The following is a 24,443-nucleotide window of genomic DNA, read 5'->3' as shown; positions in this document are numbered from 1 at the left end:
TATATGTGCGTTGTTTTAAGCCAATGTTATTTGGGAATTGTTTGTTATTACAGCCTAACGGAGACTACGGAAGCCTATGGAGACTGATTATATGCCTCAATTTTAATACAGAGATCTATTTGCCTGGACCAGAGGAGAGACTCATTAATCTAGTCCCTCAGCATTCCTTTAAAAGCATTCAGTTCAGATGTTCCAAATACTTTGAAATTCATTTTGTGTGTAGCCAATTTTGACCAGTGGAATGATGATAACAGCTATTATTTATTGAGTACTCACATGTGTTAGGCATTTGGTCAGAATGCTCTCCATATAGTGCCTTGTTTGATATACAAAATGACTTTAAAAAGTATGATTATTATTATACCATTTTATCGAAAAGGAAAGCGGGGTTAAGTAACATTATCAAAATTACACAGCCAGGCAACTAAAGAATTTTGTTGGAACTTAGGCTTACTTAGTACAAAGTGCACGCTCGTTAACACTAGGATGCATTTCCTCCCTGCATAATGTGGAAAAAAATCTGTTCTCATATCAGTGGCTGAATAAATACCATTCTTTGGCAGATGGTGTTATAAAGCAGCCCTGTATTATAAATACTTATATATTTCATGATTGCTAATCCATTAAGGCATTTATCTTTCATTTGAAAAAGAAACTAGGAAACTTGTATTTGATTTATCTATCTCGTTCCAACCCACTGAAATGTCATAGTAGATTATCCATTTCCTGCTGGAAAAATATATAGTCCATAAGGAAATGCTATTCATATTCATTAGCAAACATACCATCTCCCCTCAAAGTGTGCTACCCAAACTTTCGACCGAGGTCTCCAAAAGATGTCGGCTCGAAGAAGCTCTCTCCTGAATGCTTCTTTCCAACATTTGTGTTTGCTTCTAATTATTTTCAACACTTGTGAAAATGCTTGGGAGGGTGAAGAAACACCTTGCTGACAATGTGCTCTTTGCCAAAATAATCAATTCTCCTGCTTCTCTGCCTTCCAAAATGCAAATATTCAATAGGAGATCTTTGGGCACGTTCCCAAGATTTTGTTTGGTTAGACTTCACCATGGAAAACAAAATTGGTTCAGCTGGAGTCTGCAGCCAGGACATTTTAAGCTTCACAGACCTTCAAAGTAGTGACCTTCTCCTCACCTCCTCTGCCTCTGCGCTCCATTAAGGAAAATACCGGAAGAAGTTTCCAGTCAGAGAAGCCAGATTGTATTTCGATTCAGTTTTGAGAGGAGGAACTGAATGGAGCTGGAGCAGGTGGTTATTTGTGGCTCTTACCTCAAATGAGCTTTGAAAAGTTCTTCTGTAAACCTTTGAAGGTCTTTGTAATTTAATAATTTTTTTCTGTGCGTCTTAATCTCCTCTATCTTAAAGGAGTCAGCCTTATATCTACCATCTCCATCTTTTCTTTTCCAAGAGTCTCTGAGATCACACAAATCACAATCACAGCCCAAGCAAATGGAGGATCAAGAAAACTAGGTCCCTGAACCCGCTTGGAAAATGGGCATGCGTTCATTATTTCTCGCAAGAATTGATCTTAGTTTTTCTCTTTCACTTTGCCTTTGAGGTCCAGAAGGAAAGGTTTTAGGAGATGGTCTTTTCCCTCTACGCCTCTATTTCTGTTTCGGCATCACCATCCTCTCAAAAATGGCACATAATCCTCAGCCTTGCCTTTGACACCCGCTATCCCAGCAGTCTTCTCTGAAACGTCTCTCACACACACATACCCTGATCTCTTCTGCCACCTCCTCAGTCCAAAGCACTCTGAAATAGGGCAGACCACTTGTCCAAGCTTTTCCTCCAGCTGTTCCCTCCAGCCAAACTGCAGTCATTCTCCCTGGGATCTTATGCTATGTGGGTCTCAGTGCCCACCTGGAATGCATCTCGGCTTGGCAATCCTCAAGCCCACATTATTCTTAAAGCTCTGTTCAGGCCTTTCCTTTTTCTCACAGTCCAAAGGAACATCTCTCTTTTCTGACTCCCTACAATGTTTGGTCTGCTTTTCCCCTATGGTGTATCTCAATTTCTAACTGTATTACTACCTCTTTTGATCTTTTTGAGATGTTAAGACTTGCAAATAAGTATATTTTGTGCCAGGTTTTTAAGTGGAGTCATCTTGACTCTTGTCTTTCTCCCACACTCCATATTCAAATCATCAGTATATCCTATTGACTCTACCTTCAAAATCCATAGAGCATCCAGCCACTTTTTACAACCAGCCTGGTCCTAGCCACCATCACCTCTTGCCTGGATTTCTTTGGAGCTCCCTGCCCCATTTCCCTGCCTGCAGGCTTCCCTGCAATATATTCTCAACGAGGCAGCTGGAGTCACGCTTTCAAAAGAAATAAGTCAGACCACGTCACTCCTCTGCTTGAAATTCTGCAAAGGCTTCCCTGTTTCACTCTTGACAATGGGCTATGAGATTCCACCTAAGGCACCCACCTTCCCACCACGCTCCCCGTGTGCCTTCCTCGTCTTACTCACTTTGCCCCAGCCATGCTGGCCTTCTTGCCCCTGAGCAGGCATGCTCATCCTTAGGGGCTTTGGTTCAGCTGTTCTCTCTGCTTGGAACATTCTTCCTTCTGATACCTATACGAATTGTTCCCTCAACTTTGCTCAGTGAGGTCTACGCTAATTAATTACCACACTTAACGTTTCAACCTGCCCTTCTGACCTTGCCACTTCCCATCTCCCTTACTCTGTTCTACTTTCTCTTTCTTTCATAGCACTTTTCACGTATGTCTACTGGTCTTCGCCTGTCTCCCTCTGCTAGAATGTAAGCTTGACAATGGCAGGGAGATTTGTGTTCCTCAACAAATATTTGCTGAATGTGAATGAATGAATGATTTAGCTCAACTGAGCTCTGAATTTAGTCCTCAGAGTTCTAAACCAATGAAACTCAAAGGGTTCATACCCTCGGACCTCAAGATTCTAGCAAAATAATCCTGTCAAACAGATTCAAAAGCAAGGTGAAGCACTATTATCGACTATAATCCAAAATAGTCACGTGTAAACAGAAAAGTGTTAAATGCAATATGTTTGTTCTCACTGCATCTGATTTATCCAGTTGTGCAACTTGCACTCATGCTACCGATGGGGACAGACACCTGCAATATTCCAAAGATGAAACTCTCCAACAGCTGTGTGAGATTGTTGAGTATCAAGATCCATTTTATAGGCTGGATCAAAACAGGAGTTCAGGAGAATTTTTAAGCTCCATGAGGGCAGGAATCATATCTGCTTTGTTTGCACTGTATGTCCAAAAGCAAGTAAATCGGAATGAAGAGAAAGGACTCCTATATTTTTGGAAATAAGACAGTAAAAGGTAATTTTATTATTCACACGTTGAAAGATTTTACCACATGGATGTTGGTACAATGATATCAAACTTTACCTTAATTTAACTTGTTTAGAAGTTAATTTTTTATTAGGACAATAATATTTAGGACTCCATAAACAATGTAAAATAGCTCAGGAAAACATTGTCGGACTTAAAAAAATAGTTATTATTCCTTCTTGGAAGGAGATAAATCCTTTTGGAGTTTTAATGACTATTGCTTTTTCTATTTGGAAAACATAAGTCTTGCTTTTTATTTATATGACACTATAACTTTACAATTGAGCATTAATTTAATTTTGTTTCTCATGTTTCTCTTTGCTAGTGGGTGTTGTGAATTTCACATAATAATAATAATACATGTCTATTGTGGTATACAAACATTTTCCTATTTATTGTTTCTTCTCTTTTCCCACATTCTTTGTAATAGCTATTTAGATTAGCGCTGACAAAATGTCCTCCAGACTCTCTTGCACGTTAATTTTGCGGTTATTCTTTCGCAATATCTTTTGAACTATTTAAAAGTACTTAACACACAAAGTGAAAAGGGCTAATAACTACTGAGTATCTGAAGTGTTGTTTTCATTTTCATAGTTTCATTGTAAATTTGAAGATGGTCATTTAGTTTTTTATATATTAATTAAATGCGTGAGTAATATTCTCTCTCCCCACATAGAGCTCTTTGCACAGCTTCCAAGGACACAAACTTGGTTCTTTTCTTCCCCTAAGGGTAGAGTTGGCCATTGTCTATGAAATATGTTAGGATATCCTCAGTTCATGCTGAGTGGGAAGGCATTTTTTCCACATTGGAACTTCATTAATTTTGCCTGAGTAATCATCCAGCTTAAGCAAACGAAAAATATGAAACATCATTTTTTACACATAAATGAAACTAGACCAGAGATGTCTTGTAAATCCATAAGAAAACTACTTAATAATATACACAAGTGGATTATAATTAGTAAATCAATCGTTGCATACACATGGTATTCATTCTGTGTTTGAGCATGCTGATTCTTAAGAGCAATCGAAACATTTCCTGTGTAATCATAATTAAATTAATAATTTGTTCAGGGATTTGTGTGTGTGTGTGTTTGTGTGTGTGAGGAAGATTCACCCTGAGCTAACATCCGTTGCCAATCCTCCTCTTTTTTTGCTTGAGGAAGATTAGCCCTGAGCTAACATCTGTGTCAGTCTTCCTCTATTTTGTATGTGGGATGCCTCCACAGCATGGCTGATGAGTGGAGTAGGTCCACACCCAGGATCCAAACTCGTGAACCTGGGATCCCGACATAGAGCATCCAGAACTATAACCACTCGGCCATAGTACCGGCCCCTGTTCAGGGATTTTTTTTTTTAACAAGATAGCACAAAGATAAACCTTAAAAAGATAATCTAAACATTGAAGTGATCATATATTCCAAATAAATGAGAACCAAATTTAAAGTGTTACTATTCTTAGGTCTCTAAGTTCATGAGCTCCATAAAACCAGAAGATCTGGTTCCAGATGATGATTTATAGACTATCAGGAGTAAAAAGTCCTTGATGAGCAATGATGTGGGGTCAGTTTGTCAAATATGTCCCTAACAAAAATAAATAAATAATAAGAAATACTCTAATTAGAAAGTTTCCACATGACATTTTGAATCCTGTGAAAGAAAAAGTCTAAATATTATAACAATAATGGATTATAAGTTGAGTTCTCTCTGAATTAAACTTTCTCCAAAAGTTTTTGTACCTTAGAATTACTTGAAGAGGTATGAAACTGTTTATGTGAGGAAAGTGACTTTTTTAGACTATAAAAGGATTTGGTAGTTGGCATACTATAAAAAGAATGTTATAAAGCCAAAAACATCCAAATACATGGTATATATTTTAAGGATAACCACAATTTGTTTCCTATGAAACAGAACATTCAAGGAACATCCAAGTGGCCACTCTGGAGTGACTCTGATCGCCCCGCCCAGTGGTATGACAGTGAATGTGCAGTAAATCCCACAGAACATGTTGGAAAGTCCTGAACATCCTTTTGGGCAAAACCCAGAAGAGAGAAGTATCCCCAAATTCTTGTTTTCTTTAAAAAGAAGAGGTTTTCTTTAAAACCATCCTTCATTGGTGAGAACCATCTTACCAAAGAGAAGGCAGATACCTTAGTGCCCTAGGCGTTGGTCAAAGTATGAATAAAGGGCTTTCTACCTCAATTTTCCAGCTTGCCAAGTCAAAATTAAATATTGCTGGGTTTGGCCTTACACCTACTAAATCAGAGTCTTTGGGAGTAGGGCTTTTCATCTGAATTTGAATAAGCGTATCAGAAGTTTTTTGAATCACTAACTTGGAAAAGTCATGCCATTTCCTAGCTATGTGGATTTGGTGTCAAATCTTTTAGCCTTAATGGTCCTCATCCAGAACATGAGAATGACAACAGTGTCTAGTTCATGGGCTAGTTTGGAGGATTAAATGAGCAATGCCTGTCAAGTACTTAACCCAGAACCCAGCACGTACTAAGTGCTTGAGAATTGTTGGTCCTTCTCATTCTTCTTATTGTAATTAACACTGCAGGGTCTGAGAGGCAGGGGCTATGAGAATTGAGCTTCTATTTCATGATGTCCAGCACTGATTCAAACACATGCTTAGGATCTAGTCTGAAATCTGTGCAGAGAGACTCTTTCTGAAGAGAGGCTATTTGTTTTGTTTTGTTTTTTTAAGATTTTATCTTTTTCCTTTTTCTCTCCAAAGCCCCCTGGTACACAGCTGTATATTCTTAGTTGTGAGTCCTTCTAGTTGTTGCATGTGGGATGCTGCCTCAGCGTGGTTTGATGAGCAGTGCCATGTCCGCGCCCAGGATTCGAACCAACGAAACACTGGGCTGCCTTCAGCAGAGCGCAGGAACTTAACCACTCGGCCACAGGGCCAGCCCCAAGAGGGAGGCTATTTGTTTTGCCATTAGGAAATGGAAGATGAAATCTTTAAAAAGCATTGCATTAAAACTAATACTTTGGACTTCCAGTTCTGGACAAGATGAAGTAGCTTAATTTCTCCCAAGTCCTCCCTTCATTTTGCAACTAAAACACTCTGTACTTAAGGCAACAAAAATCATAGGAACATTCTGAGAAGTGGAAACAAGAAGATAACTGCCAAGGGATCTTGGGACTTGAGAAACAACAAGGAGGAGAGTTTTCTGGGTTTCCTTGTTGCCTCCCATGCATCCTGGACCGAGCACTACAGAAGCGTCCAACCCAAAACCACAAACAGACATAGACAAAATAAATGTCAAGAAAAGCCTTTTCCTCCCAGCCAAAGGACTAGGAAAAGGGTGGCCTAACTGAACTGTAAACCTTTTTGTCAATACCTGCCATATTATGGTCAAACACACATGGGAGACGCCTCTACCACCATTGCCTGGTGGTCCCAGTGGGGCCAAGCCAAGAGATGATCTTCTACCCTACCATTCCCACCAAATCCCACAGAAGCAGGCAGCAGCACTCTGATTTCCCAGCTGTGTGGGGTCATCAGGGCCAAGAGGGGAGCAGATCTCTCATTCTCCATTCAATGGAGCAGGTGGTACTATAATTACCCTGCCAGGATAGTGTCATGGAAATCTAGCAGTGAGTCGAGTGGGAGTGAGGAGCCCAGTGGGAAGCTGCCCATACAGACCCACCTGGCCTTCATGCTAAACCTCATCAGGGGAGATTGCCTGCTTAAAAATAAAGATTAAATAAGATACAGAATCTCATAACATCCAAAATGTCCTGGATACAAATGAACACCACTCATCATAACAATAACCAGAAAAATCACAACTTGAATGAGAAAAGACAATCAATAGATGCCAATGCCAAGAAACATCAGATGTTGGAATTAATGGACAAGGATTATTAAGCAGTCATCATAAAAATGCTTCATAAGTAATTACCAATTCTTTTTAAACAAATAAAAAAATATAAAATCTCAGCAAAAAATAGAAGCTATTAAAAATAACCAAATGGAAATTATAGAACTGAAAAATGCCATAACCAAAATTAAAAACTTACTGATGGGCTCACAGCACAGCAGAGATAACAGAGGATAGAGTCAGTGAACATGATAGACTGAAAAAAAAAATGAAGAGAGAATCAAGACAATAACAAAAGAGCTAAAATTTCTATCATTGGAGCCTCAGAAGAAGAGAGGGAAAGAGTGCGACTTTTTGAAAAAATATTTGAATAAACGATGGCCAAAAACTTCCCAAATTTGGTGAAAGACATAAATATACTGTTGTAAAAATTTGAACAAACTCCAGATAGGATAAACCTGTAGAAATCTACGCCAAGACACATCATAATTATATTTCTGAAAACGAAAGACAAAGGAAAAACTGAAAAGCAGTCAGAGAAAAACAGCACCTTACAAAAGGGGAAAAACATTCCAATGACAGGGAATTTCTCATCAGAAACCGTGGAGGACTGAAGGAAGTGACACTTTGTTAATTACTGAAAGAAAAAACTATCAGTTGTGAATTCTATGTCTGAGAAAAATATCCTTCAGGAATGATGAGGAATTCAAGACATCCTCAGAAGAAGGAAAACTAAAAGAAATTGTTGATAGCAAATCTATCCTCAAAAAATGGCTAAAGGAAATTCTCTACACAGAAAGGAAATGATACCAGAAGAAGACTTTGAGCTTCAGAAAGGAAAGAAGAATATCAGAATGGGTAAAAATAAGGGTAAATATAATAGACCATCCTTCCGGTTATGAGTTTTTTAAATCATATTTGATAATCAAGCAAAAATTACAACACCATCTGATGTGTGCTCAAGGTATGTAGAGGAAATATTCAGCACAATTATATTATATAAGGGAAGGGTAAAAGGACTTAAATGGAGATAAGGTCTCTATAACCTCACTTGAACTGGTAAGATGTCAACACGAGTTTACCTTGATGAGTTATGTATGTATAAAATAATACCTAGAGCAATCAGTAAAAAAAAAAAGTATGCAAAGAGATACACTCAGAAACTCTGTAAATAAATGAAAGTAGAATTCTGAAAATGTTCAAGTAACTCACAGGAAGGCAGGAAAAGAGAAACGGAGAAAACAAACAGAAAACAAATAATAAAATGGCATTCTTAAGGTGTAACATATTTCTAATTACTTAAATGCAAATGGTATAAATGCACCAATTAAAAGACAGAGATTGGCAAAAAAGATTAAAAAATATGTTGACTATAAGAAACTCATTTCAAATTTAATGATAGAAGTAAGTTGAAAGTAAAAGTTTGGAAAAAGATGCATCATGCAAACATTCATTTAAAAAAAATGCAGGTGGCCATGTTAATATCAGATAAAGTAAACTTTAGAGCAAAGAAAATCACTAGAGACAAAAAGGGAAATTATACAATGATGAAAGGATCAATTCAACAGAAATACATAACAATCCTAAATGTGTATACACTAAGCAGCAGAGCCCCAATTACATGAAACAAAAACTGATAACACTGAAAAGAGAAATGGACAAATGCACAACTAGTTGGAGACTTCTACATCTCACTCTCAACAATTGATAGAACTACTGGACAGAAAATCAGCAAGGATATATAAGAAGTGAAAAATTCAATCAACCAGTGTACCTATACCAACATATATAGAACATTCCATCCAACTACAGAAGACTATAGTTGTTTTTTCAAGTGCCCATATAAAATTCACCTAGATTCACCATATTCTGGGCCATATAACAAACCTCAAGACATTTTTAAAAATTAAAATCTGTCATAGAGTCTGACTCTATCTTTGATGTTTGATTGCTGACAGTATTTAAGCCTCACTCCTCTTCCTTGCCCTTCTTCTCTCCATCTGGGTAAAATAGAAAGAAAGTTTGGGTGCTACCTCCTTTCGTGCCTGTGGGAAAGTCTAGCTTAAACAACAGAAATTTACTTTCTCATGGTTATGGAGGCTAGAAATCCAAGACCACGGTGATGGCATGGTTGAACTCTTCTGAGACCTCCCCCTTGACTTGTAAATGGCCATATTCTCCCTGTGTCTTCACTTGGTCTTCTCTATGTATTTGTCCTAATTTCCTCTTCTTATAAGGACACGAGTCCTATTGTATTAGGGCCCACACTAATGACATCATTTCAACTTAATTACCTCTTTAAAGACTATCTCCAAATATAGTCACATTCTGAAGCACTCGGGGTTAAGACCTCAACATATTAATCTGGGAATACAATTCAGCCCATAACACAACTCCAACCCAGTCTCCTTTCCCTACCCTCCCAAGCCATTTTCTGACCTGTTTGGAAGCCACCCAGCTCTCCTCAGAAAGGCTCATTATGTGAGTAATAAAGCTTTCATACCCTCTTGATGTGTTTGTCATCATAACTCTCAGCATCTGAACCAAATTTTGGATGTGGGTCCATGCTGCAGGATGACCACAACAAAAATCACACATGGTATGTTCTCTGACCCTGATGGAATTAAACTAGAAATCAATACCAGAAATCACCAGGAATATCTCCAAACACCTGGAAATTCAACAACACATTTCCAAATAATGCATGGGTCAGAGGAGTCTCAAAAGAAACAAACAAATTGCAAGTGAATGTAAATTAGAATATAACTTACCAAAATATGTGGGACACAGTTAAAGCAGAGCTGTGAGAAAAATACATAGCACTAAATGCTTACATTAGAGAAGAAGAAAATTCTCAAATCAATAATCTAAGTTCCTACCACAAGAAACTAGAAAAAGAAGAAAAGAAGAAATCCAAGCAAGCACAAAGAAGGTATTGATAAATACATGATCAGACATCAATAACATTGAAAATAAGAAAATAGAATCAATGAAACAAAAAGTTGTCTTTAAAAAAAAACAGTAATACTGACAAATTTCTACCAAGACTGACAAAAATAAAAATAAGGAAGACACAAATCACAAATATCAAGAATGAAACAAGAGCTATCACTACAGATCCTACAGCCAGTGAAAGGATAATAAGTTAATTTACTTATAAATTCAGCAATTTAGAAAATGGAACAATTTTTCAGAAACCACACAGTACGAAAAATATTAAATAGACAATTTGAATAGTTCTGTAATCATTAAAGAAATTAAAGTCAAATTGTAAATCATCCAGAAAAGAAATTTCTAGGCCCAGATGGTTTCACTAGAGAATTTTACCAAACTTTTAAAGAAGGATTAACACCAAGTTTACGCAATTACTTCCAGAATATAGAAGAGTAGGGGACACTTTCCACCTCACTTTATGAGATTAATATTACCCTGATCCTCAAACTAAATAAAGATAGTACATAAAAAGAAAACTAGAAATCAACATCTCTCATGAACTCTAATCTACAAATCCTCAACATATTAGCAAATTTTAATGTGTTAAAAAAGTATACACTATGACCAAGTGAGATTTATTCCAGTTATGCAAAGCTGCTTCAACATTTGAAAGTCGATTAATTCAATCCATCATATCAACAGGCCAAAGAAGAAAAATCATATGATCATATCAATTGGTGTAGAAAAAGAATTAGGCAAATTCCAACATCATTTGTGAACAAACTCTCAGCAAAGTAGGAATAGAGGATACCTCCTCAACCTTTTAAAGAGCATTTATAAAACCCAAGAGTTGCCATAATACTTAATGGTAAAGATTGACTACTTTCTTCTTAGGAACAAAAGCAAGGAGGTTTTCTCTTATCACTCTTATTCAACAAAATACTGTAAGTTCTAGCCACTATATAAGGCCAAAAGATGAAATAAAAGGCACATGAGTTAGAAAGAAATTAAAATGTCCTTCTTTGCAGATGACATGATTGTCTGTGTAAAAAATAAAAATCCCATGTAACCTACAAACAAACATCTTCTGACAAAGTTGACTTGTTAAAAGTGATCCAGTAAGGCTGCAGGATAAAAGATGAATACAAAAAAAGTAATCACATTTATATAAACTAACAAGGAAAATATGGAAACTGAAATTACAAACACAATACTACTTCCAATTGCTTCAAATAAAATGAAATAGGTATGACCTTAATAAAGTTTGTACAGGCTAAGTATGTTAAAAATTATAAAATGCCGATGCAAGAAATCATAGAAAATCTAAACAAATGGAGAGACCTACTACATTCAGGAGTAGAAGACTCAATATAGTAAATATGCCAATTCTCCTCAAATTGATAAATACGCTCCACGCAATTACTATCAAAATCCAAGGACGTACGTGTTTGCTTGTTTCTTGGTTGGTAGACACAGACAGGTTTATTCTAAGTTTTATAAGGAAAGGTACAGTATCTAGAATAACTAAAACACAATTTTGAAAAAGAAGAATAAAGTGAGAGGAATCACTCTACCCAATGTTAAATATTGCTAGCCACAGTAATCAAGACAGTGCGGTATCAGTGGAGAGACAGAAACATCAATCAATGGAATATGGAGAATCCAGAAATAGACCCACACAAATATGCCCCACTGATGTTTGACAAAGGTGTGAAACCAATTAAACAGAGGAAAGACAGCCTTTTCAACAAATAGTACTGGAGAAACTGACCATCCATACACAACCTAAGTCACACATCCCATAAAAAAATTAACTCAAAACGGATCACAGAAATAAATATAAAAAACTGTAAAACTGCAAAACTCAGAATAAAAACCCAGAAGGAAAATCTTTGGGACGTAAGACTGGGTGAATAGTTCCTAGACTTGACACCAAAAGCAAGATCCATAAAAGGAAAAATTGATAAGTTGGACCTCATCAAAATTTAAAACATTTCTTTCTGCAAAAGGCTAAGTTAAGAGGATGAAAAGACAAGCTATAGACCTGGAGAAAATATTTTCAAACCACATGTCTGACAAAGTAAGGAGTAGGAAATATCAAACAATCCAATTAGAAAATGAGCAAAAGACATAAACAGACATTTCACTGAAGAAAATATGCAGGTGGCTAGCAAGCTCAAGTGAAGATGTTTAACATTATTAGCTATCAGGAAGATATAAATTAAAACCACATCAGAGTGATTAAAATAAAGAACAGTGATAGCAACAAATCCTGGTGATGATGCAGAGAGATTGGACCAATCATACATTGCTATTGGAAAAGTAAAATATTACTACATATGGTAGTTTCAAAACTATTCATGCATTTATCATATGATCCAACAATTGTATTCCTGGATATTTATCCCAGAGAACTGAAAATTGATGCTTACCCAGAAATCTGTTCACAAATGTTCACAGCAGCTTTATTTATAACAGCAAAAGCTGGAAACGACCCAAATGTCCTTCAACAGGTGAACAGTTAAACAAATGTCCTTACATGGACTACTATTCAGCAATAAAATGAATGAACCATTGATACAAGGAACAACTTGGAGGGATCTCAAGGAAATTATGCTGAGTGAAAGAAGCCAAAATCAAAAGTTACATACTCTATGAATCCATTTATATAACATTCTTGGAATGACAAAATTATAGGGATGGAGAACATTAGTGGTTGATAAGGATTATGGAAGGTGAGAAGGTGGGAAGTGAGAGTGTCTATAAAAGTAGTATGAAGGATCCTTGTGATGGAACTGTTCTGTACATTGACCATTGTGGTATTCACACGAATCTCTATGTATGATAAAATCGCATAGAACTAAACACACACAAATGAGTCACATAAGACTGGAGAAATCTGAATAAAATCAGTGGATTGTATTAATGTCGATTTCCTGTCTGTGATATTGTATCACAATTATGCAAGGTGTTACCATTGGGGGAGACTGGTAAAGAAATTATTTCTCACAACTGCACATGAATCTACAGTTATCTAAAAATAAAAGGTGTTTAAAAAGACAATAAAAACAAACAAAGCAATACCTTACATTAGATTAATGCTTTTCATTTTTTTCTACAAATCCTTTCTTATCTAATATCTCTTCTCAAGAAAATGGGAGACACTAAAGATTTCCTCCAAATAGAAAATACTGAATGTCCCCCTAACCTAACTGGATGGAGCTTGAAATTGAGGCATAGAGAAGGATTTTTCTGAACCACAGGGCTCAACAATAGACTAATAAAAATTTACATCAAACCAAGAATACACTTTGCTTCAGATTCAAAGTGAATGTTTATCTTTTCTAAAGTTTTGAAACCAAATGAGAATATACAATACAACCATCAAATACGTTCTTCTGCCAAGCTGTTGGCAAGGCTTGGGGGATTGCCTACTGTGTCATTTAATCAGTTTATGCTAGGTTGGGGGCCTCAAATGCAGGTCCTTTATGGAACACACTGTTTCTGGAGACCTGGCAATAGAATATAGGTGCTGTCAGAAGGAGGGCGCTGGATGAGGTCCAATTTACCCATTTTCCCCTTTATGGATCTTGCTTTTGGTGTCAAGTCTAGGAATTATTCACCCAGTCTTAGGTCCCAAAAATTTTTCTCCTAGGTTTTTATTCAGAGATCTGAATTTCTGCAATCAATACTTCAACATGCAAGAAATGGGGAAAGGTGCTCTAAAGCAGATGCCATTTGATAAGAAGAAATTTGAAAAACTTAGATATGGAAGTTAGGAAATAGCTGTAAGGAATCTAAAAAAAATAGTCATCATTATTAATCTAGAAATTAGACTTTAATTCTTTTACTCATTTGCTTAAGCTTTTAGGTGAATCTGGAAGAGACAAATTCCAACGCTGTCAGCAAGGTGACATGGAAAAGAAAGGCAACATTTTGACCTGCGCTGTCCAGTACCGTAACCACCAGTACCATGTGGGGGATTTAAACTAAAATTAGTGTTAAATAAAATTAAAATCCAGTTCTTCGGTTGGACTAGAAAGTTTCCAGTGCTCAGTAGCCACACGTGCCTAGTGGCTACCATATTGGACAGCACAGAAAATTTTTCTATCTTCTTGATAAAGTGCTGGGCAGCCCCAATCTAGATGATTAAGGAAAATACAACAAACTTTCAAAACTTTTTTTTGTTTAAAAGGGCCATAATTCTACAAAACGGCAGCTCCATAGAAGCATACTCTGGCTGTTCACTGCTGGATACCAATCTGGATTCCAATTTATTTACATCTCTAATCAAATAATGGTGGTGCCAAAATTAAGTGCATGTTTCAGGTGCTCAGAGTATAAAGGATTTATCTTTTCCCTTCTTCTAGACATTTCATCTCTACTTTTACAGACTAAAATCACAAGGTGCCTTTTAGTAAATCCACTAAGTTTATCTGCAATGAGTTTTCAGTCAAATAAAACCCTGAAATCTAATTAATACGACTCATTGCTCCAGCTAATTGAGATGTTTGTATCCTGATTCTAATAACGTGTCTGTGAACTGGACCACCAGCAGACTTTTGAATACTTCAGGTGGCAAGTTCATTAACACCGTTGGTTTTGCATCAAATGCAAATGTGCAACCTCCTTCATCTTTCCTGATGTAACTGATAAAAAAGTTGACAATAGGAACCTAGGGTACGTTCTTGGAAAACTCTCATGACCATTCACCCCCAGCCCAATAATCATCAGAGTTTGGATAAAACCATTCTCAAGTCAGTCCAACTATAGTAGGATTCAGTCCATTCTCTGTTTTACCCAGAAAGACATACCTGGTAGTTAAGATTTTATTGAATTTCCTACAACATACTTCACCTTTCCCAAAAAACTAAAAGCAGATGCTGAAATTTTTAAGTTTAAGATGGGGGGGGGGGGGTTTAAAACACAAAAGAGAACTCATCAGCTCTGGAGAACTGAGGATGCACTTAGAGTCTTGGCATCCCACAGTGGGCAACTCTAGCATTTTATATTAAGGCAGTGCTGAGAAGAATTTCTAATGATTCTATTTGATTTTCAAACAATAATCAAGGTGAGGCCCTGTTTAAAGGAATTCTGCCGAGTTTGGTATTTTCCACAGTCCTCCACTAAATGCACCTCTTATACAAAACTATTTGAATTGGCTGTGGGAGAGGAGAATTAAGCATTCTAAATGCTGCCTTCACCACTGTCCAGCTGGATGTTTTAGAACCAAATCTCTTATTGACTCATTCAGCGCAGAGACAAATAGAGAAAAACTTGCAGCATCTGATCTTAAAGCAGGTGGCCACACAGTAAGGAGGTAGCATGTGACAAGATCCTAAAAGTGAAAGTTCTAGAGAAACATCGCAGAACAAAAATTTTTTTAATGTCCCTCCAACTTGAAAATATTTTGGATCTATGACTTCAGTTTTCAAAGATACGATACAGTCTGGGACTTTAAAACAGAGAATCTGACAAATTAACTAATAAGTTTATGAACACATGTTGAAATGACAAAGCACTGAATAGGTTGACTTCCCCTACAGAAAACGGTCATTTAAAAGGAGTCCATCAAGTCCGTGTTTACACTCCACATAGGAACGTTATGTTACAAACTGGGGAGAAATAATTCAGCAGGTAGGAAAGAAAATATCCTTTCCAAATAGGGAGAACTCTTTGGTTTGTTAATGTTTCCTGTTACAGGCAGAGTTTTAAAATACAACCCATCTCAGCTCAACATTCCTACATTTGGAGTTCGGATAAAGATTTTTTTTTTTCCTCCAGGAATTGCAATTAAAATGTGATCTGTTTGATTATTACTAGGAGGTTTAAAAGAAGAATTATTTATTAGATTCTTCTCTAACAGGACAACAAAGAAAAAATGGGCTGCTGAAAAGGTAGATTCTTCTAAGGGGAGAGAATGCAGCCAAGCAGAATGCTACGTTACATGGTCTGAGCCCATGGCAGCAAGTTGGTGGAGGACCAGAAGTAAGAGTAGCCAGAAATGGAGAAGACCTGGAACAAAGTGGGTGTCTGGGCTGAAGTCTTCCTCTTTAGATAATTCTCTGTTGCTAGGAATGCTAAAGAAAACCCATAGTGGATAGATGGAAATTTGTATATATCCTTCTCTTAGTTGTTTTATGCCAGAACACGAAAGGATATTAATTTTTGGAGAACATGTGGCCTATTGTGAAATGCTAAGTATAAAACTAATATAGCATTGAATGGAATAGAAAGTGTCTTCACAATAATTTCACAATAGATGCTCACTATGCCCCTCTGGAGTGGAGGGTAATTATTATTTTTCCCACTTAACATGAAAGGAAACTAAGACTCTGAGAGGCTAAGTGTTGCCCAGAGTCCCCAGTTAAGGAAGCAGAGCAAGCACTAGGGCTTTCTGATTCCTGCTCTGGGTACTTTTCACGACTCTGCACTGCCACCCACCTCATCAGTACTCTCCAAAGATGCAGGATACGCACAGGAAATAACCATGCATCTGTACATGTTGCCCCTATGAATGGTGACGGCCTCCACACTGCTCATGTGTTATTACTGGGTCTGCTCAGGTCACTGCACCACATCACAGAAGAACCCCCCAGTATGTGCTGGGCCCTGAAGCTGGAGTCATCACTATATACAGGCTCTAAGCCAAGGCTCTTCCTGGCCAGGGGACCCCTACTCTGGGAGTCCTCTTTTGCTCTCAGAGCCCTTTACCCCTCACTCCTTCAATGCCCAGTACCTTGCACTACTCAAGACTGATGACCAGCCCTGTCGAGTTCCTGCTGCGGTAGGGGGCATGGCAAGGAGCATCTCACCCAGAGACGGGAGCATGAATGAATAATGTGAACAGACGTGTGTCCTTGGTGTCCCCAATTGGAACTCTAAATCCTATTTTCCCAAAGATCCATGTGACTGATGCTGACTTGCTAGTGAGGCGAAATAATCCTAGGAGTATCTAGCCATATCTTGGTTGGACATTTACATTACGCAGGGCTTCATGAGTGACCCCAGGACCCTATCCATCATTGATGATATTGTTTCTATGGGGAAATGTGTTTCAAGTTCCATACGCCAGCACTCCAAAGAAATTCTAGCAAACAAACCCATTTGCAAGTTGGGCACCGTCTGTCTTCCAGCACTGGCTGTTCTCCCACTCGCTCTCTTCGACCTAACCTGTTTTCTCATGTCCAACTTCTGGGTGGCCCATGAAAACTATTGCTCCTCTGAGACCACAGCAGGCGTAAGCAATGAGTAGAAGGTGAAAGTTCTGGGGAAAGGTCCCAGCAGCAGAGGGAGGGAGTGAGGAGAGGAAAGAAGACAGAGTTGGAATCATTCACCAGACAGCAATGACTGGTGAGCCTATGCTGTTGACAGGCCACAGGGACGAAGACCTTTTACGGGAATTAAACAGAACTTTTAGGCAAGCAGAATGGATGTTGTTAAGAAAGCACAGGCCGTGGATGAGGCAGGCCTGGGGTACATTCTGTCACTAAGTAGAAATGGTGATTTTTAAGCTAAATATTTAACCTCTCAGAAGGTTCAGGTGTCTCATCTCTAAAATGGAGATTGTATTTACTTCTCAGGATATTTGTGAAGATCAAAATAATTCTGTAAATGTGACGAGCCCAATCCCTGACAGCATATGGCAGACAGTTGAATGCTGCTTTTCCTGTTTTCTTCTTTTGAGAGATGCACTGTGGTATAGGGGGAAGATTAGAGGGAAAGGGAATGGGTTCAAATCCCACTCCCAGTGTCAGCACCAGCGAGAGCAGGTCCACACTCTCTGAGTTTCAGTCATCTGTGCTGTTTGGACATGACTTCCTAGAGAGCTTCTGTGGGCAGGAAAAGAATTAATGTGTGTGTGAATGCCTGCAACCAGCTGGAGCTCAAGAGTATTATTAATTCAACATTTCAACAAATGCCAGTTGAGTGCCCACTATGGGCCAGGCATTGTTCTAGAAAAACGAATCCAGGCAAGGGGAAAGAAGGTGACAGAGCTGTTATATTCGCTGGGGTCGTCAGGGACGTCTCTCTGAGTAGATGAGATTTGAGCAGAATGAGGAGAGAGCCATAAAAATATGGAAGGGAAGAGGCATCGAGGCAGAGGGAAGGGCAAGGCTAAAGGTCAGGGCACTGGGGCATGCAGGGCCTGACTGAGAAACAGCAGAAGCAGTCGTGACTGTGGTGCAGGGAGCAGGAAAGGATGGGCATCGGAGGCCACCAGAGGCCCACTGACATGCACCCTGCAGACCACTAAAAGGACTTTCTACTTAGTTCTGAGCACAAGGAAGCCCTGGGAAGGTTTTAAAGAAGGTGTATGGAGAAGAGAGTGTAGCAACTCAAGGGCGGAAGCTGGCAAGCGCCCGGAAGTGACAGCAGTCAGTGCGCAGTCCAGAGACCACGGTGCTGGGGCCAGGGCAGGAGCAGTGGAGGCCGAGATGTTCTGATGGAATGTGCATTTTGAAGTTAGAGCCAATAAGATTTGCTGATGGATTGATTGTGGAGAGGGATAGAAAGAAAGGAACTGAGAAAAAAATCAAATTGTTGTTTTCACTCTAAAGGTGACGCTATTTACTGTGATGGGGAATTAACTGTGGGAGAAATAGTTTGGGGGGGTCAGTCTTCTCTTTGAGCAGGTTGAGTTTGAGATACCCTTTGGGTGTCTGCGTGGGGATGGAAGGCAGGCCCTGGAGGGCAGGGAAGGGCACAGGCCTGGGACAGACGCTCTGGAGGCCTCGGCAGGGCAATGGTCTGACAGGTGCGGGACCAGATGTGATTTCCTGGGAAGCAGGAATAGAGAAAAGGGAAGAGGACGGAACCCCAACCCGACCCGGGCAGCATTTAAAGGTCAGCGGGGACACCCTCCACGTTGGAAACTGAGAAGTCCTGTCCTTTGGCTGAAGGACCCTTTCTACCTAAAAGTCTGTATGTTTGTTTTGGTTATTGCTTCTCTTTCATTCTTTTAATTAAAAAGTTATGAACCATTTTAGACACACTGAATACTGAAAATAAAATAACTGACACTCCGCCCAAATTTGTAATTTGTGAACATTTTGCCACTTTGCAACGCTCATGTCAAATACAACAACATCCCGCCCCCTCCACCCCACCTCCTTCTCAGAGGCTTTAGTGAACAGCACCCAGCCTGTGGAAAGTTCTAGTAAAGGTTAGGTACGGTGGTGCTGGTGGAGGTAATCATTACGATGCTGCTGTGTATCCTTCTCATGCATTTTCCGGCTTTTATGACATACATATATCTTCATAATAATATATTGTGCAGTTTTGTGTGGTTTTTTGAAATTAACATATGTGGTTAATTTTTGTACTATATATTCTTTCATACTTGGCTTTTTTCACTCAACACTGTGTTCTTGAGATGTTGTTTTGTATCTATTGAGTCAGACACAGTTTAGAAAATAAAGAGGAACAAGGAGAGGACACAAATTCTGTGCACGTGAGGGTGTCTCGAGGTCCCCACATACGTCCCAGCTCCCCGGCACCCATTCTCCCTCCTTTCATTGTTTTCATCCCTCCTTAACTCTGCAGCATTACAGAGGAGGGGGAGGCTCCCGTGAGGTTTTAGCAATATTAAATGCTAGCTACAGGCAAAGTAAGAGCGAACATAGAAGCTATACTTGCTGGTTACTGTGATTTCCCTCCTTTCCTATTCCAATTATCTGGTTTATTTTTATTTCAGAGTCTTAACAGAACACGCAGTGTTTGGATTTAAGCTCCAAAGAGATGAGGGTAGACAGAGGGCACATTCCACATAAGGATCCAGGCATGAATTTCAAAGTGGCAATTTGACCAATGTCATCGTGGAGCTTAAGCTGGAGGACAAGACCGGTCCCCGACAAGTGGGACAGACAGGCGGGCCCCTCTGCAGCTGGATGGTTTCCACAGTGCGGGGAAGTTTTGTTGCTGTTGCTCTTGTGAAGTTTAAGTTCTTGTGGCTTTTTTCCTTTTGCCAGCCTTGCTTAGGACCGAAGGAGAGTTGGCTGGTGAAGACTCCCCTGAGGGTAGGCAAAGCCTTGCAGCTCCTGTCCCTGCCACAACCCCCGGCCACAGCAGGGAGGGGAGGGTCAAGCCGAAGCTTCAGGCCCAAACACACCCGGGAGGAGGAATGATCCTCATGGTTAATAACAGATCCAAGCTTCCTCTGCCTAAACTTCTGCTGCAATTAAGTCAAACATTTCAGCTGACTACAGAACAGCCTGGGGCCCCAAATGCGAGTCAGCTTGAAGCTGGTTAGCAAAGAAGCAGTACTTCAGCCAGCCGCTAATGTGGGCAGCTCAGTGTGTCCCTTGCTTCTGACCTCCTCTTTGCTCCCTCCTTCCTCTCTGTGCCTCTGCCCTGTAAGGTTTCTCTCCCCTTTCCCGAGGCTCTGGTCTTACAGCAGCAGGTGCCTGAGTCCAGCAGAACTTCTCCAGCGCAGAACGTCTCAGAGCAGGATGGCACCTGCCACCCACACACCTTCCCACTGTTGATCCTTTGCCGTCTGTAGTCTGGGTTCCCATTTGACCCTGCAAGCCGAGTTCACTCCAGAATCTGTGTTTTTGTGTTTTGCTCTCCTGTGCTTTCCTTTCCCCACCCAGCCCTCCTTTCCTCTGTGGCCGGAGCTCAGTGACCATCTTCCTTTGTGTGCATGAGGAGGAATTCTCTAGAATTCATCTTTTTTTTTTTTTTTTTTTGGCTTAATCAAGCACGACGCAAAGATTTAAAGTAGAAAGTGCCAAAGGAAAAATAGGATAGGAAAATCTAGTGGATTTGGGGGTGAAGGAAAGCAAATTTGCATTCCACTTTCCCAAACCTCAAACATACTTCTTTTCGGGGCCAAGTTCTCAGTTACTCGACACAGAGCTTATTTTGTGCCTTCAGGGAGCGGCGAAGGCTCTTTCCTGCTCAGCACGTACTTAATACAGAAAGAAATACCCTTTCTTTCTCTAGTGATGTGCTTGTTGCCAGTAGTGGAAAGACAGGCACCCCAAGAGGCCAAACTCTAGAAACCAGAGGCCAATTCTTCTGAAGACTGATGTCTCGTGGGTGAGTCCAAAACAACCCAAGTCAGAATGAACAACATTCCCCACATACTGTTTAGAGGGTAATTCTTTGTCGTGAGCTATGCACTGTCTGAAAACCATTTCTCTATCTTGCAACAAGCCTGGGCTTCGGTTGTGAGGCCCAGAGGTCTAGCGTCTTCATCCAACGCTTGCAAAATATTTCTAGTGAACTCAAATGCTGTCCACAGATTACGCCGACTCTCCAGCTGATTTCTACACCAGCTGTTCTGTGCCTGATTCATTGCGCAGCCTTCTTTCTGGTGTGTGGATATTCCCTTGTTACCTGCATAATGCTGGGTCTTACAGGTGTAACGCAAGTTTGTAATGCTGGTTCATATACTCCCAGGGAAAGAAAATCATAAAATACAATCATATGTGTAATTTTCCCCAATACTAAATGCTTTGCCCTAAACTTTAAGATAGTGTATCAGCTGAAGGATGCCAGGAATTACTTCACCTCATGTATATGTACCTGTTATAGACTATATTCATTTTCAAATTAATCTCAAAGCCAGCTGTTATTTTTGCTAAAAGCAATCCTTGATGGTATGCTTTAGCAACTGCCATTTAAAACTTAAAGAGACAACTAGCTGTGCAATCTGAGGATTTAAAAATATACGGTGTTCGGATTGTTTATTATGGTTTTACATTTTGAGCTTCTGTCTCCATTCTAGTGGTGCAGTACTTAATAAAATGAACTTTTAGGGAGAAAAAGGAAATTCCCATACATAAGTATTTCCTTCAAGGTGGATACACGTTTGATTCCATCCTCCATTTTCCCTTACTCATGCGGAGTGTTTGTACTTTAAATAAGTCAGGTTTCTCTTTTTCCTGTTTTGCATGGAATTGACACAGTGGTTATATCTAATAGAAAGAAAGGAAGAAAGAAAAGAAAGGGAAATCTTTAGCCTATGCTATGTGCTTCAAATCAGGTTTCCTCGGAAAATGTGAAACCTTAAAAATGCTCTTTACTCAAGCCATAGAGAGATATAAATAATAAGTATATAGATTCTAACTCTTCTAAGTAATGCTGAAAACAAGGCAGCCAGTATTCCAACAAGGGTGAGACTTTGCCTGTTGTGTGCTTTTTAGGACTCTTATCACTGTCAATTTTAGCCTGATGGAAGTACTACCACATGTCAGAGACAATGACGTATGTTCACCAAAAACAATTTATTTTCCTTCTGGGCACACAGGAAGACTACATTTCCCAGTTTCTTTTCCAATTAGTTTTGGGCCATGAGTCTGAATTCTATCAGGTAGAATGAAAGAGAGTCTTATATGCCCCTTCCAGGCCTGGCCACAGCTCTCCCGCCCCTTGCACAATTTTTAACATCTCTCTGCTCCTTTTACGGTAACCTTAGGACTACGTACTGAAGATGGTGGCCTGACAAGATAGAAGGAGCCTGGGTTCCTGAAAGACTCCATGAGATGATGTCCTCTCCCCTTTGACCATACCGGACTGTGATGGGGTGAACAAGAAATAATTATTTGAGATTTGGGGTTTTCTTGTTACAGCAGTTAGCATTACTTACCCCCACTAATGCACACCATATCATATCATGGATGTTCCCTGTGTTGCTTATTTCCTGCCTCACTCATAGCCATCATTTTAAGATCAAAATTAGGAAAACTACTTCATCTGTACAAGTGCTTCTTCCATCTCCCTACCTGATGTTTCTCCCCTTCCCCCTTCCTTTGTCCCTGCCTCCCCAACACACACACACACACACGCACACACACACACACCTTTACCTTTACACACCCCTTTTTCAGTTGTGAAATGGCAAGCAAGCCTGTCAGCAAAAGCTCCTTGGGCTTTAAGGACATCAAGCAACTTCACAGCTATAGGCAAAAGTTCTTTCCTTAGGGAACACTTTCTTGAGCAAGGACTAGATTTTGCTCTCTTCAGTCACAGACTGAAGTTAAGGATCCAGCTCACTCCTTGTTATGAACCTGAATAAGAAGGAGAAATTTCCCATCCACTGCTGTCCTTTTCTCTCTTTCTAACTTCTATGTCCCCTGAAGAGTTGCATTAATTTAGCAACCACCCAATGATCATCACCATAGTGTGAGCTTTTAGGAAACGGACTGATGCTTATTCCTTTCTTAGCCTCAGTATTTGCTACCTACGGTGCTCAATAAATGTTGGCTATTGTTCAGTGATAAGATTATAAACCAGGAAATAAACCAGCTTTGACTTTGTCAAGAGGAATTAAGGCAATTTCATGAGACTAGGACAGCTGCCTAGCCCTTCTCTGAGTCTATAGTCATTTGAATCCCAGATCTGATGCTTAAAGAAAAGGAAATCTTGAATATAAATGCCACCTTTTAATTCACCTTGAAATAACTTCTCTTTCTTTTTCCCATCTCTCAAAAGAAAAAGAAGAAGGAGGAGGAAGAGAAAGAGAAAGAGAAAGAGGAAGAGAAAGAAAAGAAAGAAAAGGGAAGGAAAAACTGTAAGAGGCCCATTTTCCTCCCAAAGCAGAAAACAGAGGTCTCAAATGCTTGCAAATTCTTCCCCTTACGATTCGTGTTTATAGCAACCAGTGTAGTAGAGTTTGGTGGAGGAAATGGAAAGCTACAGGAGTGGATATTACATTTGCTAGGTACAAGTGTAAAACTACAGTTTCTACCTTCATTCTCCAGTGTTTGTTAGTTTTTGAAATCCCTATAGTAGGAAATCCACTTGAAATATGTTTGCCTTTGGATCTATTTTTAAGTGAAAAAATCTTAGTGCTTCTGGTATATGTATGTACTAGAGACAGTCTTAACCTAAGACGTTAAGAGAGGAGCCTGGGGGCAATTTATCAATGACAGAGCCCAACACCAGAAGAGAAATTGTAATGGCTTTTTAACATAGGTTCTATTTTTAAGACCTAATTGGCTTATCCACTGGGATTATTTCTGTTATTAAAACTTTTAAAAAGGATTGTTCCAAGGAATTCAGACAGGATGTATGGTAAAAATCATCACTAAGGTGATACAATGGCTGTAAATATTTATTGATGCGAAATAAGAAGCTCTAGAACATCTGGGGGCTTCTCTGCTATGGGAGTGAGTTATGACAGACACCACAACCAAGGCCTGCTTTTCTTTCTCCTGCAGCCAGAGAAACGGAACCCTCTGAGTCATCAAAACATCCAAGAGGACCCATAACCTGACCCTTGGGAATATTTGGTCAAACTCCTGCCTACTGATTCTTCACTTTCTCTGACCTTCCTACTCTTCCTTTTCTCCTATTCCCATTGATCTTTCTAGCTGCCCACT

General features: G+C 39.4%; 1 protein-coding gene across 18 annotated transcripts in view; it reads right to left on the bottom strand.

Moving 5' to 3' along the window:
• SUGCT (succinyl-CoA:glutarate-CoA transferase) overlaps window positions 1–24,443 on the bottom strand; it is a 749,025-nt gene that overhangs the window by 81,003 nt on the left and 643,579 nt on the right. The window lies entirely within an intron of this gene.

This window comes from Equus caballus, chromosome 4 (assembly GCF_041296265.1).
Source record: "Equus caballus isolate H_3958 breed thoroughbred chromosome 4, TB-T2T, whole genome shotgun sequence".
NCBI lineage: Eukaryota > Metazoa > Chordata > Mammalia > Perissodactyla > Equidae > Equus > Equus caballus.
This window is presented reverse-complemented; position numbering and strand designations above follow the sequence as displayed.